Consider the following 14,806-nt stretch of genomic DNA (forward strand, 5'->3'; position numbering starts at 1 on the left):
TTTTATGCATTTTTGTCAATATTGTCATTTTACCAGGGCTGTAAATTATCTCAACGAATTATATGTATAATAGTAGTTATTTTGGACTGCCTTAAGACCAAAAATCAACACAGAGTAAAAAAAAGGTCAAAATTACTTCTAACACTTTTTTTTTAAATTCAGCATTTAATTTGATTATTCCACCTTTCACACTGTTTTGATAGATTGAAGGCCCAGAGTCAACCTAACTGCAGTGCACTTTTCCCTTAACATTGAACAATGAATTTAAGCCCTTTTTTGTTTCTCGCCCAACGTTTCGTTAATTTCAGCAGTTGCCAAACTCGTAATGTTGTGCACAAAACAGAAAAATTACACTCGCTTAATTTCCTCATTCAAAGTTAAGAAAAAGGGCTGTTGCGGATCGATTGAATCTATGCCTAAATGTAGAAAGTCTGGATTGAGTAAGGCTTGTTGTGAAATATGTTCACATTAAACAATGCAATTTCACAGTATTTGCAAGAAAAAAACACATCTTCATTGCAAGTGACAGAGTAAAACTACTAAAGGCAAGATTTTCTAGCTTCAGCTGGGAACATTATAATATGTAAAAAAAAATCATTTTGTACAGGATAAATTCATTCATTCATCGTACTTCATTGCTTGGGGAGTTCATTGATTTGAAAAATGCACTTTAATGTAACCCGGCTTGCCAGCTTTCAACATGTATTTTGGTAATGCTAAAAAGGAACTTTTTTGTTGTTTAAGTAGAGGAAAACATTCTTAATCAGTCTTCACTGTGAGGGACAGATTCAAATCAATTGCAATGCATTTTGTCCTTTACTTTGAGTCACACATTTTGGCAGCTATTGTGCCTTTTTTTGCTTCTTACTTGCACAGCATTTTCTTAATTTTACATTTACATTTACATTTAATTTCAGCAACCACTGAATCTGTGATGTTGTGTGAGTCATGCAGACAACTCCTAGTCAACTCCTGCTGTTCAATGGTTGTGAATGTTTTGCTGATCTTCTCACCAGGAAACCAATCACAGCCATTCTGAGTGAGGGAGTGAGAGAGTTAATGAATCAGTGAGTGAGTGAGATAGTGAGTCAGTCTGCCAGTGAGAGAGGTAGTGAGTGAGTCAGTGAGTGAGAGCGAGTTAGTCAGTCAGTGAGAAAGCCAGCAGGCATCAGGACTGTTATTAAGGCTGATTTGCAGCCACAAAGTGACACTGGCTTAAGTTATTCCTCCAAGGACAAAGCAATTGGATCCGGGCCCAGAATTCAATATGCTCAAATAGTTCTTCATTACAGTGTTATTGTTTAAAATGTCACTTTCATGACAAAGCAGTAACAAATGACTAACATGTCAATTTTATCTTGATTTAATGGAAAATAAAGGCATGGCTTGTAGGACCTCCCATATTTTAAAACATAATATTCTGTTACATTCTGAATGATGTAAATTTGAAGCTGAGGTGGCTTTAAAACACATAGAAAGCTGGTAAGCCAACTTATCCAAACCCAAAAATGAATGTCCTTGCATTTCTGTGATAATGACAGTCTTTTTTGTGAGTTTGCTAGTTGATTAAAGTTTGTATTGTGAGATCTATGAATTAGAAATGGTGATTTCTTAGCGATGTAAATGTAACGCAATTTACCCACTTAGAAATGTTCTTTAATCCATAATTTGTCTTATGTTTGTCATTTAATGTGCTTTTAACAGTACTTTCCTCAGGGTTTTTGGAAAACATCCTTGAAATGAAACCCCAGAGAAAGTGCTTAGTTGTACCAAGCACATACAACTGAATGTATAACACTTTTTTTAATATGCCTTGGGAGAGGGCATTTTTAACATTTGTGGTCACAATTCTAATGCAAATTGGCAACTGCTTATCACCCAGATAGGTACTGAAACTGGTGGTGACTAAGGTGAGTATTTCAGTCATTAAAAAGTGCTTGGAGATCCTGGGTCAAACATGGTTACATGTTTACTATGGTTACATTACATGGTTATAATAGTTAGTACAATGTACCTTTGGTTTTCCATTCTCTTTCCAAAGCAAGAACTCTAGCCCTTGATATTACACTAGATTTCACCTAAGAAGAAGCAGCAGAATATTGGCAATGGATCATTCATATGAACACATCAAATGCTACAAATACGTCATCTATTGTCCATGTCATTAAAGCACACTGAAATATCAACTTGTCTTCTGTGGGTTTATGAATTCATGCATGTTTACCAACTAGTAACTGACAACTTAGTAATGAATAGTTTGCTACTGTATCTACCACAAAAATGACAATGGAAAAAAGCAGTCAAGTCATTAGTCCTAGCTCCTGAGAGTTCGGGGGATAAAAGTAGATAAGGAGGAGCTAAGGAGGACTGACCTTTGTAAAGGACTCATAAAAATACAATAGAACACAGTACTATCAGTATTGTTGATGGTCTAAATATCAGAAGACTGTGGCAGTTTAGAAAAATGAATTCATTTTCATCTTTTCATGCATCTCATTCAGGGCAAACATAATGAATGAGGAAAACATTGATTTTAAGCCTGTGTCACAATTGGTGGAATGTTGAGACAAATTAAAATGATAGTGAAAATGGAAAGTTGAATAGGTATGGTACATAAAGGCAGTGGAATGTTTATTTTGCTTTTGGGTTACACAGTACACAAATTAGCAGTAATTTCTGCCACGTGTTTAATCATTTACTGATGGTATTCCCAAAGATTTTTAGTCTTTAATCCTCAAGAGTGCCTTCTTTTGTGTGGATGAGGCTTTGCTCGATTATCAGTGATTTTCTAATAAGCATGTTTTTCCTTTTTTTTCTTCAGTTTATCTGTTGCGGATCAGAAGAGCACCTGGATTTTTTTAAACTGAGAATTTGCCAACACAAAAATTGTAAGTAATCACCCTAATTATATTAAACATTGCACATCTGGCATTTTGTATCATTACTAAGAATGCTATGGAAGAAGTACTGATAAGCATTCCAGTAACACAAAGGTCTTCCTGTTACTCTTTAATAAATAGAAACTTGCATCAGATCTGAATATGTTTTATACATTTTAATGAATTGAAAACAAATTGCTACCAAAAATATTTTCATTTCATTTATATTAAATATTTTATTTAAAGATATATGCTCATAAAGATTTCACTGTAGAGCTGGTTAATTAATCAAGATTTCAGTGGCTTCATACCACAAACACATTAGTGTCTTGTACTCCTTCAGTATACAATGGGAATACCAATGTTTATAGTGTATGTCATTGACCTGTTTTAACAACTTGGGAGACTTAACAGAAACTCAGTGACATCTCATATTGCCCCTTGTAGCCCTTCAGGACCAATTGTGGCCTGGGCAAAAGGACATCCCATTAGAGAACATATGGAGGTTCCCAGACAATTCTGAGAGGAATGGCCGAGATTGAATCAAATCAATTTTTGGAAAATGTTCACAGCATAAATGAGTGTAAAATGTTCACAGCATAAATGTTCACTGCCCTATAGTTTTGAAGGGGGAAATGAACTGAAATTAACTAAAATCATGGTGTCTGAGATGAAAAAAATTACACTTGCCTCATTTTGTTATTTGGTGTTAAATTTGTGTGTTGCAGGTAGATTGACTCTGTCCCATTGTGTATGATAAATTATATCTAATTTATGAACATATAAAATATTTTTATTTTTCACCAGTGTGTTCCCCACTTAGCACATGCAATGAAACCTGGGGCACTTTAGGTAATTACCTGTCCCCTTGTCTCAAGGTCCCAGCTGTGTGTTTTCTGGTGGTTTTGCTCAAACCAATAACCCTGCACATCACTATGAGTGTGTATTTATACACAATCATACTGATGTATTTGCCAAAAAAAATATATATATTTTGACTGTTAGGGCAGATTTGTAGCCCTCTGATCCAATTAGCCAAGGGCTAATTAAGAGAAAGGATTGGCAAATACAGTTGTCCTCCAGGAAACCGAATTTGGCAGCCATGCGGTAGAGGTCGGATGTTGACTTCGGTGTCACTGGACACACACTTGGAAAAAACCCTGAAACTGACCACCTCACCTCATCTTTAATTTGGATCTGTGACCTGATCATGTTCCCCACATTGGCTTGATTCAGCGGTCAGAGTGGATCGAGTCCACATCGTGGGGTTACATTTGGATTTCCTGCTTGAATTCCCACCCGGGAAGCCATATCACCTCAGGCAAAATGAGCTGTGGAACATTTACTCCACTTATTGTTCCAGAACTGTATCAATCATGGACATATCCCTCTCTCTGCTATTCCTTGGTCATGTTCTTTGATTTAGTTTTATTGGTTTTGGGCTTGTGGTATTTAATAGTACTGTCAGGTATGAGAAATAATGGAACTCTATAGAGGAAGGATTTTTTTTTGGTTGGGTACAGAATAAAGAAACGTTGTTTACTTGCAACATATTTTTTTTTTTGTTTACCCATTAACAGAACAGACTCAGGATTTTTATAATTGTTATCATAGCCAAATGACAGAACACAGGTTAAACCTTTTGTTAGGTTTTAAATTGGTTATTTGGTTGTTTGTCAACATATTCATCAAGATTCTCTCTTTTATGGAGAGAATGGTTTTAGTCATATTGGTGATCTTAGGCAAAAAATGTTGATCTGAGGGCCCACAGAGGAAGTGTACAGTGTAGAGTCAGCATGGTTTTGTCCACATATTGACCTTCAGATGGGCAGAGGCCATGACATCTGCCTGTTGGTCCTAATTCATGTCACAGTTTCATATTGCCGGGGATACAGGGGACCTCTAAAATCACACACATCCCCTATGAGGCAAGGTAAAAGAATGGGAACATTGCTCTGCTATTAACAGAAAAAACCAGTGGAAATAAATTACAGCAGAAATATGAGTGCAGGAAAAGTAATTGAAGCTTGCCGCAGTTTATGGGACCAGGAGTTCAACCATAATTCTTAATGCAGCATTGTTTGGATGTTTCTCAAACAGGAACACCTGTAATATCTCAAAATGGCATGTAGTAAAGACATATTTAATTATTTACAAGCTTGTCCAGGGCTAACATAGATATTATCCATATATACAGCTGGATATTGACTGAATTCATCCAAGTTGAGTTCCTTGCTAAAGGGTTTAATGGGTATAGGGTACGATGCTATTCAAGAACATTACAAGAACAGCTTGTTCATATCATCTTGTCCCCACATTATTCCTATATCTGTAATAATGGAAATAAACTTCATGCATGTGGTGCCTTTCATAAAGGAAAAACAACAAATAATACACTACAGTGCAATACAAAAAATATTTTGTACAATCCTACAATGCTAATTTGTCAGTCTGTTCAATCTTACAAATAAGTCAACACCCTGACCTGAGCTGAATCAGTACATTAGTATGGAAAAGTCAAGGATGGCAGCTTCATTGCTGTTAGGGGTAGCAGCATGGTCTAGTGGTAGGGGTCACACCTGTAAGGCCTAAATGGGGTACTTCTGTTGTACCTTTGAGCAAGGTACATCTCCAAAAATTGCTTCAGTAAATATTCAGCTGTGTAAATGGAGAGTATGTAAAGTACAAGAAATAAAAGTCCTCCTAGTTAAGAGCAAAGCAAACTATGTAATGTAAAGTAATAACATTGTCAGTGGCTTAGTAGATGCATTTGTCCTGATTGGTGAATTTACAAATTATCCAAATATACAGTTGGTTGCTTATTGAGATAACTCAGGTAAAGTAGTAAGCGTAGCCCACATGGGATGTGAAACTACAATTGTCTGGTTATGAAGCAGGTCCATGTTCTTTTCAAAACACGACCTGACCTGAATTAGATGCTCGGCCGCGCTGTCTGTGTGCTGTGAGAACGGATCGGGACCTATCCCTCGGATGCACCCGTGTCACCTGACGTCACTTGCACTCTGTCTGTGACTCCGGTCACCCTCGCTGGCGTCACCCCCGCGCACATCAAAGCGGAACGGTCACGCGTGGACGTCCTTTCGGCGCTTTTCAAAAGCAGCTGGAGGAATGGACGGACTGAGGGGAGAGGGGGCTGAAGATAAAAGGAGCCAAGACTGAGAGTGAGTCTGTGCACTATCAGAGAGAAAACAAACAAACAAAAAAAAAAACCCGCACTGACTCTGAAAGCCTCATCTCTGAGAGGCAAGGTTCTTCCGTAGTAACAATCACTCACTGTGATCCTGTCAAATCCACCTCCCCATTCTAATACTCTCCCACACTATGAATGGTCATCCAGATCTAGGCAAAAAAAACCAACAACTTTTAATTCTTTTCTGTGGATAGCCAGACACGTTGAATTAACACCCTCCTTTTCCTGCAGAAAACTTAAGAGATTATCTGAAAGTGTTGTCTGCATTTACGAAGGATAGGTGTCTAATTTACTCCCCTGAATAAGATTTTTTCTGTTACGATCAGTGGTAATCAGCAAGCAGCTGGGAATCTTTTGGTCAGGACTGTATCCACTATGTCTCAGCAAAGTTTTCAATCATGGCAATGTACCGCTTTATGTGTCTTTTTGAGATTCCATTGTATAAGTGGAGAATGCTTTTACTATTGCATTTTCATAATTTCTGCTTTGTTATTTATCTACATTTGTGTTCGTGTATGTATTTGTCACGTATTCTGTGTCTTTGCTTCGTATAAAGACACCTGTTACTTGCCATGCTACAATCACTGCTGTAAGTGCTACTTCTAATAATAGAATCATACAGTTCAGACATACAGTAGCGCCTGAAATGTATCTCTAGGTGATCATCAACATTACCACCCTGTGCTTGCAGCAATCATGAAAGGTTTAACTCCAGCTCAGAGGCTGGAACCCAGGCAGCGTTGTCTGACAGTTATGTGAAAATAGTTCTTATACAGCATTAAAGTTGATAATATGATAAAATCATCATGACTTACAGCTAAAAATATGTCACGAGTACAGGCAAGCAGGTTTACCTTTATGAAGTGCTGGTAACAATATTCTGGCCCTATTAAATAATATAATGCTGACATGTTAAACTCCTCTTTTTTCTCAGTAGATATTGCTCAACTACATCTATGGTAGATCTACATTAGATGTGTAATAAAATGTCCAACAGACTCCAGGATATTAAGATGAAATTAACACATCTATAATACTCTCCTGAGCTCCCATTTCTCTGATAAGGACATATGATGTTTTAGTCTGGGCTCTGATATAGACAAGATATGATTGCCTCCTTTTTGAATATAATAGCCTGCTTTATTGAATAGAGAACTTTGAATATAATATTTACAGATATTTTCTCTTAAAAGAACAAGTGCAGTGACTGTTAAGCTCATGAGGCTGATGCTTTATTTCAAAAGTAACCTCTCCCTCTTTTGAAATCAATTTACACCCATTAGGGAAGACGAATGTAATTCACAGCATTTTAGCAATAAAGTTGTTTTAGTGAATTAATGTATCCTAAGAACAGATCTGAATAAGCCCATCTGAAATCATACAGTAAAATCCGAAGATGAGATCAACTGTTATCTTCATCCTCCAGCATACCCACAATATCCAAGGTTTTATCTTGGGTAGAGGGGAAGACAGCAGGGAGCGACTCTCCATTGCAGCCACCAAAAGCTGATGAATTGCTATTTGCTTGCAATGTACTGCTGTTGCTGTCCTAAAGTAAACCCTGGCAGGGATGGTCAGGGTCAGTGGTGATGAGTTGGGTGAGTTACAGATGTTGTGGTGCTAATTCATGTGAGAGAGAAACAGCTGAGAATCCCCTTGCTATTTGACTGACCACACACTCACAACATGCTATGATATTATACTCCACACTTGTACAGGGCTGCATCACATGACTGTTCTAGTCCTTGAGGGTTGGCCGGTTCTGCCTGGTGTCTTTTTTGATTAATTAAAGTCGTTACTTATACTGAAATGGACCTCACCCGGTGTTCCTTGTGTAAATCGGTTGCTGATTGAATTGCAACTCTTTATCCTGCAAGTCTGTTCTCCAGGACTGGAGTAACCATCTTTCATGTATAATACACAACTGAAGCATGAAACAAGACACATATTCTGTAATTCTGGGTCAACATAGCACAGCCCTGAGAGGGCACCATGTATATTGTTTCTTATTGCAGCTGATCTCTCATTTAAGATTATTTAAGGCTTTATTAAGCTCTTAGTTGAAAACTGATTTCGATTTGATCCTGTTTGTTGGCCCCTTGTTACAAATACAGGTTTTTGGAGGTTTATTATTTACAGCAGAATACACAAATGGTTTTTGTTTTTTCTGTCAATTCATTTGAGTCCCTTAAACTAATTTGCCCTAATTTAACACAGACAGCAATTAAATTGTAAATGAAGAGTAATATGTTTTTTTTTTTTTTTCAATGGGGCCTGGAACAAGGTGAACAACTAATTAAGCTTAATTGTACCATATTTGTTCAAGGAGAAGAACAACTAGATTTTTAATAAACAACTTTATCCTAATTAAAGATCATACTTAATGCAAACACACCACCAATGACGCATTTCTCCCATGTGGCATTTACTTCAGATTCAATACAGAAATGTCAAATGATATTTAATGACTTGCATCTATACCATTTAGTACAGATAAGCACAGTTTACATTTGCTCACTTGATGTTCTAGCCGCAACCACACCTTTCGAAAAAATACCTTTGACTTCAGCTAGTATTACTGGACTGTTTGTGGTTTCAGCACATCAAAAGGTAGGAGCTTAACTGACCATTTTAGGTATATTTCTGAGGCAGACTTTACTCAGCTCTTTCCCTTAAAAATCTTCCAGTAGTTTCGGTATTCAATATTCATGATGCTGTCGTGCGGGATCATTTCGAAGCAGCCCTTTGTGTTCCTGGGCAGACCGACGGATCCAGAGGTTTCTATCTTGGCGTGTCAGCATGTCCCTCGGCACCCCTCTGTCTAAGGCTGACTGATCGGGAAGGTGGTGTGAAAGGCCGGCGCTGGGGAACAGGAGAGGGGCGTCCGAGAGATGGCATTGTTCGTAATCTCTACATCTCAGGCCCCATTGTCCCGGCACAGGCGGGCGATCTTTTCGGGTGCAGAAGTTTATCGCCAGCGTTTCACCCCGTCATCCACAGGAGAGGGGCGCCGTCACAGTGACACCTCCTTTCTCATGCAAACACCGCACCCCCCCCCCCCTCTCCTCAATGTCTCCTCGAGTGAGGAGCATGTGCCTTGGTCTCAGTGATTGGGGAGGGGGGTCTGTATTTATGCAAGGAACTTTGAGTGTTCAGAATAGCATGTACTGAGAGAGTATTGTACTTTCTTTCTAGCATTACATTACTGGCATTTTTGCAGACGCTCATATCCAGGGCAACTCACATTACTTTCATTATATCACTTCGTAGAGCCCATGATGGGGGTGTTTCTGCATTGCATTTATCAATAGATTGCTCAGTTTGTAGAGGGGAGTTCTTTTGTTATTTATTATTTTATGGCAATGGTGCGCTCCATTATGGCATGGTCATCATCTTTAAATAAAATGGCCTTTACGGAGCCTTTTTTGAACCTAAGGTTTCAGGTTCAAATTCCCTGTGTTGCATAGCTCTTATATCCTTGATGTGCTTAACGTAAATCATTTCCGTAAGTATCAACTGATAACATATGAACTATATACATCACTCTTGACAAAGGAATCTTGAAGGGAAATAATCTCATACATTATCTTGATCGGTGAAGGGTTTCATCTGGTAAAAAAGTGGAGTGGGGTGAGGCATGAGAACCTGTCAGGTCTGCTTGACTAACATTGCATTTGTAAGGGAGATCCTTGCACAAAGGACAAAGCCCCTTAGGCAGCAGTGTAGCGTAGTGGTTAAGGAGTAAGGGATTGTAACTGAAAGGTTCCTGGTTCGATTCCCAGCCAGGGCACTGCTGCTGTTCCCTTGGGCAAGGTACTTAACCCACAATTGCCTCAGTAAGTATCCAGCTGTATAAATGGATAAAAAGAAATGTAAACGATATAAGTCGCTCTGGATAAGAGTGTCTGAATGCCAATAATCTAATGCAATGCAGAGTTCACCCCCAGACAGGAGCACAATATGGCAGGATGAGGCAGAGTGTCTGAAAGTAAGACTGACCCGAAGTCAGGAAAATAGTCAGGAAATCCTGAAGTATGGCAAAGACCAAAGGTTGAGAAGGCTGATCGAAGATCGAAAAGGTATTTGAGCATGGCAAGATTACATGCTTTGCTGGAATAATTATTACCCACTTAGACACAGTACTAGAACCAGAATGCATTGCTGCTATAAGGGATAAAGCAACAGTTTGAAATTAGCATGTCATATTATAATCTTTTCGGATTACATCTTGGAAGACAGTTTTCAAAGACACAGTAACTTGAATACTGAGAATCACTGTCTTATTACGTCATCTTTGAGAAACCAATCAGACAGTTGCTTGCAAGCAGCTTTTTTCATTCAGTATTTTGTCCTTGGTGGATAATGCTACCACCCAGTGGTAAAATAGGAATGTGATTTTTAACTGGTGAAACAAGAATGGGCTATTGGCATCAATGCTTAGGCTCAAATAGGTCATTTAGTCTTGAAACAATTGATTTCAGTCTTTACATAACGATTTGAAGAGATAACAATAATTTATAGATGCCCTTCTTGGAGGCCTCTGTTTCCTGGTGAAAATTCACTGATTTTCTGTTCACTCATACTACTATTCAATCTACTGTCTTCTCTTTTATCTCTTCCTTGATGTTTTTTTTTTGGTCATTTCTTCTTCTTCTCATTTATTATCACCACAAACTATTAAATTTCCTTTAGTGGCCCTATTCCAGATGATGGATCAACAGTAACTCACACTAAAGTTTATGTTAAGATTATTTATTGGTTTGTAATTTGCATGAATAAGTCTGTAGCCATGGTCATATTATTATGGTCATTATTAACTGTACTGGATAAAATATTTTTAAAAACTAGCCTTTCTTAGGAACTGGCTCTGTAGAAAGACTGTTTGTATTATGTGTTTATGACAGCTGCTAAGACTGTAAAGCTAACCAGTTTCCATGCATTTCAATGAACACTTTATGCTAAATGCTTGAGTTACTCCTCTCAAAATGTTAAACACATTTTAAAAGGTCTGATGTTGGTGCCCAATTATTTTGTTGAAGTGCATGTTTTTAAGTTTTTAAGTACATTTTACTTCAAGTCTGAGCAAAAGTTGGCAGTGTAAATCATGTTAGCAATGCATAATCCTGATTTAGGTAAAGTGTATAATTTAGTCTTTGTAATGAAGAGTGAGCCTTGATTACTTTGAAATTACATGAACACCGCACTTGAAAAAGTGAAACTCATTCAAGTTGGTTAAAACAGATTGTTGTTTGGTCTATGAAACAGACTATTGCATGAGAAGTATTCTTGATTAATTACACAATTAGTAGCAGGTAATTTAAACATTCTGGAAGCACATACACAAACATTCTGTACCTGTTAAGTACTGAGAAGCCTTTGGTCTCGTGTACTTGAAATAATTTTAAACATTTATAAGTTAGCCCTCTTCATGCTGCCAGACTATATTCTCCTTGGGGAAATATCCCCAGTGACACATAAATATATTCAAAATTTTAAGGATTACACTGATGCAAGTGGTGTGAAACCAACAAGGAAGTATATCAAATGGGACATACCTTCTATAGAGCAAGAAAACCTAACGGATATGTTTTTAAGATGGATGAAATGGATCACTTGATGAAAAATGTAATCTGCAAAATAAATTATATTATGTAGGTTTGTGGATGCCATGGCAGTTACATAAACAGACCATGTATTTAATGTCTTTTATTTTTGAGAAGTAGAAAAGTGCTAACAAATATGATTTACGTCAAACTGAGGTATAATAAAAAAATACACCACGAAATCATGTATAAACAAACAAATTAAAAAGAATTTTATTTTTGAAGATGCATTTAAAATCAAAAAGTCTTTTAAGGCTTTATTATTTAAGGTTTACCTAAAAAAAAAACCACTGAACTTTATGAAAACAATACAGTGTTGTTAAGTTTTAACGTCATTCCTGTTCTTCTCCGTCGTCTCACTAATGTCGTTATTATTGTTGTTATTATATTTGTCATCATTATTCTTGTATATTTTCCTTTTCTTTTTTCCACATTTTTTCCTGTGTAGGTTATCTGTTTTCAAACTTTTGTTCAATTTAATCCTCTAAAGGGAATGTTACTACACAGTGAGCGACCAAGGTGTTTAGCAAACATAATCCACCTGCTTCGCATCAAACGCAAAGTGTGGCTGTATCTGTATCACCGTAGGTGTAATTGGATGCACTCCCTTGGTGTCGACTGGTTCCACTGCTTTCTGCGGTTTTCCCATTGCACTCGGACCAAGAATTAAAACCATTGAAGCCAATCAGCCATTTATTGAAATGTGTACAGCCTGTTAATAAATGACTGTTCGCTAAAAAATCTGCTTTCTGGGAAAGTAGTTTCCTACCTACCACATTATTACCTATCAAATTATTATGATCAAGGGTAGGGATCGCCAAAACTGGATGGGACGCGACCTTGGAAACGAATGTCTGAAATCAATGTATGCAATAACAGTAGTGTTTGTTTATATATAGCTGACAGGTTGTGTTTTCCAGAACGATTCGGGAATATGTTTTTATATTGGAAATTTAAATTTATAATTAGGAAAGGAAGGTATTTAAGAACTCTTTCCCTCAGAAACGTATAGGATGATTATTGCAAACGTTCCAACAATATTGTTGAAAACATTCTCATTCTCAGTCTTATGTACTCACACCTCAGATATTCATCTCGCTGTTTGTATCTATAGGTAATTGTTACAATGAATCTCCATACCTTCTACCTTGTTAACGAGTTCTTGTGTGGGAGCTCTTTTCGAAAAAGTTGCGGCGGTGGAAGAAATTAATATTTGACCAAAGCGCCTGGCAAGTCGCTGGTGTATGTTACCCACCCGATAGCTCTGTTGGTTTTCGTTCCAGCTGAGCATTCTTTTAATTAGGTTTGACTTTCTGAGAATTAGGATCATTACAAGCACTCGTGGTTATTATAGATTTGTCCTTGCTTGGTTTTCCTCATCTAATGTAGGCCTGCTGGTCTGTTATATGGCATGCTTTTTCAAGCACAGTAAGGGTCGTCAACTGAAGACTCAAAAAATGTTGAAGTTGTGGAGACACTCTTTGACAACCTGTACAATTGCTATTTCAAAGTCCAAGTGCATGGAGTGACTTCAGTATCTGGAGTTGGCAGGTAACATCATCACATACATGATACCAAACAACAGATGCACAATCGATACACAGACCTGATCTGGCCCAACAACGATGCAACATTGGTTCTCTCAGAGTCAGCTCTCTCTCACCTGCTCACCTACTCACATGCTGTATTGGTTGTTTGACCAATATCCATGAAAACGAACTGTAGTGATTTACGAGGGGGGGGGGGGGGGGATTCCTAATGCATTCCTTCTTCCTGGTTTAATTATTGACAGGAAATTGCCACAATTATAATTTGACCTGATATGATAATAATGATATCCTAATTTTGCCCTCTATTGAAAAATAGAGCTTTGACTTGTATAAATAACTGACAGATTATAAGAATCATTGTTTCACATAATTTGATATTTGATAAGAATAATAATTTGATAAGTTCAATAACTGTACTTTTTATTTTACCACATTATCCTTAACACTTACCCTTCAGAGCACCCAGCCTTGACTTTGCTGACATGACATGCTGTGGGCCTTTTAGTCCATTGTGGGTTACTATGAGTTCTGCTGAGCACTTATTGGTCATTGTCTAGCGCTAACATTTCTTTCTGAAAAGCAATTTATAATTTGGGGTATTGTTTCCATAGATAATAACCCGGTTCTTTGGTTCACCTTAGTATTGTTTTTGTTGTTCTCAGTGACAGTTATTAGACACTTTAATTTTACTGTTGTCTTTTGCCTTTGGGTACTGTGTTTCAGCTTCCTTGCTAACTGTATTTCTAGCTTTCTGTACCAATTATAGAAGTCTCTAATTGCACAGTAGTAACAGCCTTGTGGACGACTGTTACAGGTTTCTTGGGGATGCGTGTTGCCTTCAGTGATACCACCTGGGTCGGGGCTCACAGCAGAATATCCTTTGTCATCTTCAGGAGAAGCACGGACTTCATTTGATCATGGCAACTACTGTCATTTTATTTCAGTGTAGCAGGATGTTTCCCATTGTAGGTTTAGAGGACATTCCTACAGGTCCAGGTGTCTTTCCTTGGGCTCTATAACACTCCTGACTGACAAAGCATGACAACGTTGCAACGTGTCAGGGAGGCACAGAGTTGCACCTTGAGTGAGACGACCTGGACAGCACACGCTCTTTCATGACAAACTCACAGCAGAGCCTGTTAGAATTAGTTCAGTTTGTCCGTATCCTTCATTTATACAGCTGGGTATTCACTGATGTACTTTAAGATTAAGGCTTCAACAGCAGCATGCCACCCAATATTCAAACCGGTAGCTTTCCAGTTACAAGCCCATTATTCCAACATGCTGCGTATGTTACGTATTTGAGTTGATATCATTCTGGAACTTTATTCAAAGTGAGAGGTATTTACAAAGCCTATTCAATAACTAACAGAAGGCAGTGCGGCCGTTATCGACCCAGAAATGGCACTGACCCTCCTAGTTCAAAGGTTGCCAGGTTTACAGAGTAAGCACAACACAGAGTATGCGATGTTCCTGTTGTCAGGTTACAAGGGGAAATTCAGGGGAAAGCCTTGCACAGTTAATTGTTCTTAATTCACTTCCTGGAGGGACTGTTTATTGACA

This window comes from Megalops cyprinoides, chromosome 23 (assembly GCF_013368585.1).
Source record: "Megalops cyprinoides isolate fMegCyp1 chromosome 23, fMegCyp1.pri, whole genome shotgun sequence".
In the NCBI taxonomy this organism is placed as follows: Eukaryota; Metazoa; Chordata; class Actinopteri; order Elopiformes; family Megalopidae; genus Megalops; species Megalops cyprinoides.